This window comes from Pinus tabuliformis, chromosome 9, assembly GCF_031772625.1.
Source record: "Pinus tabuliformis cultivar Carrire ecotype Pingquan chromosome 9, CPIR1, whole genome shotgun sequence".
In the NCBI taxonomy this organism is placed as follows: Eukaryota; Viridiplantae; Streptophyta; class Pinopsida; order Pinales; family Pinaceae; genus Pinus; species Pinus tabuliformis.
The window spans coordinates 1,140,176,739-1,140,179,885 of NC_142307.1; the positions used below are offsets into that span (position 1 = coordinate 1,140,176,739).

The following is a 3,147-nucleotide window of genomic DNA, read 5'->3' on the forward strand; positions in this document are numbered from 1 at the left end:
TGAGGTGGAAAACACAATTATACCTCCTGTCCATATGACATGGAATAAGGAAGGTGGCGGGGATGATTTCCCGTGATGTAAAAAATATCAGCAGTTCATGAAGACTACTCCGCCACCCTCTGCATGCAAGTCTGTGGTTATGTGGAAGCTGTTCTGAATAGTACACCTTAACGATTATTCATTCTAATACTTCCTCCTCCACTTTTCGTCTATTGCTTGTCATATTCATACTTGACTCTATGTATCAAACAACAATACTAAAATCACCACCTTTTGTTATAAATACCAGAGGATCGCGACGGGTAATTTGAACACAAAAACAATTGCAACAGAGGATTTTGAGTATATGAGGGGAGTAATGGAGAGGCTTGTGATTGAGGCAGTGAGTACATGTTTCATGGCAATCACGATGGTGGTGGTGTTAAACGATGTCACAGGTGAAGCAGAAAGAGAGATAAAGCCTGTATCCTTTATTTTTGGGGACTCTTTGTCAGATGCTGGAAACAACAATCACCTGCCACGGAGTCTAGCAAAGTCCAATTATCCATGGTATGGCATTGATTATGGTAACGGAATGTCTACCGGCAGATACACTAATGGCCAAACCATTTGTGATATAGTTGGTATTTCTTACATCCCCCAGCTTCCACAATTCAACCTGTTTCACCTTATGAATATTTATTTGTATATTGGGCATTTTGGAGGTATTGATTTGATTGGGTGTTGCTAATATTGCAGCTGAGAAAACAGGTTTTCCAATCCCGGCGCCGATCCTAGATCCATCCACTGATGACAACACCGTGTTGATACAAGGTGTCAACTATGCTTCGGGTGGCAGAGGCATTCTAAACGAAATAGGATATCTTTTTGTAATAACTACTCAACACTACTCGCTCCTCTGGTTTTTTTTTTTGGTTAATTTCATTTTCTAACCTATTGACTGTATGCTCATGTAGATTCAACGACTCTATTTGTGGAGCCAAATAGAGTTGTTTCAAGGGACCAAGATGTCAATTTCCAATAAAATCGGGCATGCCAAAGCAGAGAAATTCTTTATTGAATCCATCGATTTAATGTCCAACGGAAGCAACGACTACATCAACAATTATTTGCTCCCTGTGGAGACTGATTCCTGGCAATACGCTCTAGATTATTTCATAGACTATCTTATTTCAACATTGCGCCAACAACTCACAGTGAGTTTTCCTGAAGATTAAATTTGAGACTATTTTTTGGATATATGTTGTGCCCAAGTTTACTAATGTTCTTGATGTTCTAGGTTTCAAGTAGTGGTCTCATCACTCATCATGCACTCAAGTACATGCACTCAAGTAAAGGGGCTCATGGTTTACTTGAGTTTGTGATGAAGGGGCTCATATTTTACTTGAATCTCTGATAAAGGGTGGTGAGACCATTAGTGGCATGTCTCTACTATATTAATTTACTATTTTCACTGTCACATAAAAAAAAATTTACTGTACAATGCATAACTTGATTATCGACACCTATTTCGATGTATGACGCTGCTACAGATTTAATGGTTTTTGTTTCTACCATCTCATCACACTTATTAAACAAATTAATGTTTGATGACTTGGCTATTTAGCTAGCTGGATTAATTGCAATGGTTTATGTTTTTTTTTAATGTTGGCATTCCACGCGGCTTGATGCACAACACCCCAGGGTGTTTCATGCTGTTTCCATCACATGTCCTCCATGCTCGTAGCGATTTCCATTAACTCCTCTTCTCCCACCCTGCACGTGGCTTGAGCAGGCTGTTCGATCCCATTCGCTTCTCTTGGAATCTCTACCTCATCAATGGTGTAGCACACTCCTCGCGATCCTACGGTGCCACTACCCCAAGGTTCTACTCTTCTCCGAAAAGTAATGGTATTGACCTCATTCTTCTGGTAGCTTCCCTGCAAAGCCTACTCTGTTGTGGCCCTTACCTTAGCCCCCTATGCAACTAGACACACTTCGCACGGTGGAATTGATGTCTTCATAGTTTGAGCTCATGGTCCAGAGGTGGTTAAGACTGTTTTCAGGTAACCCTGTTGTTTGCATTATTCTTCCCCAGTTTCCTTACTCCTTTTATGTGGGATTATAAGCTTGCAGGGTGTCTGGTTACCGTTCTGAGGCTCACACCTATACCAATGGGGAAGGCGCTCCTCCAGTGTCAGGTTTCGACAGCGACCGGTAAGAATCATTCTAGTTGGGAAATTATGGCTCCTGCGTGCCATCTGGCCTCGGCTCGTCAGAGTTTTTTTGGCTTTTCTATTGAAAGCATGCTAGCGCCGAAGGGTTAGGGTCTCTTAAGGAAGTTTTTCCTTTGTTAGTTGAAGATTTCTGTCATGTCTCCCACACTCTACCATAGTAAAAAAAAAAATTGTTAAATACCACTATGGAAACTATTATGTCGGTAACCCTCCTATCGTCCTTACTACTCCAGTCATTGGTGAAGTTTTCTGGCAACCGGATTGTTGGTTCATGGTGATTTTATTGGCTTGGTACTATAGGAATAAGGTTCATTAACTCTATACGTACCTTGGAAATCTCCCGCCTCCTTGTGATCGATAAACTTGGCGGATATATGTTACACTTGGAAATTTCATTGAATATGCTCTAGTTATATTGTACTTTTTGGGTTAATGCTCTGGCTATCAGTGTTAATTCTCCCTGCTCTGCCCTCTACATGGCATGAGTAGGCCCTTCTATCCACAGTCATTTACCTTGAGCCTTTCACCACATCAATGGAGGATGGGTTGGGTTATGATCCAATGGTTTAGCTCTTTCGTGGTTTGGTTCATTCATCTCTTGGTTATCCGGTTGTATTATTGCTTCCACCACTTGGCTCCGGCTCTATTTCTCCCCGTATTTTTTCGCAGGTCTGCTCTGTCTATCGCTAGGCCTTGAAACAAGTTGAAAGGCCACCAGATGTAGGAATATGGCGACACTATCACCTGGAAGAATCCGTGTATGTTTTTTTTTCTGTTATTTGACATTTTCGTCTCTGGAATTTTATTTTCTGCTGAACACTCCCACAACTCTCTGTTAACTAAGGTTGTAATGGTGCGTTCTAGTTGTAGAGCTTGCCTCAAGAATCTGAGACTCTGAGGCGAGGCTACGGGGTCGGCATCTCACTTTTCT

The 3,147-nt window shown here is 41.6% G+C and overlaps 1 pseudogene; it reads left to right on the forward strand.

Annotated features, from left to right (window-relative positions):
* The first annotated feature begins 358 nt into the window (after positions 1–358).
* LOC149152646 (GDSL esterase/lipase At1g74460 pseudogene) lies at positions 359–1,217 on the forward strand (annotated as a pseudogene).
* The last annotated feature ends 1,930 nt before the right edge of the window (positions 1,218–3,147 follow it).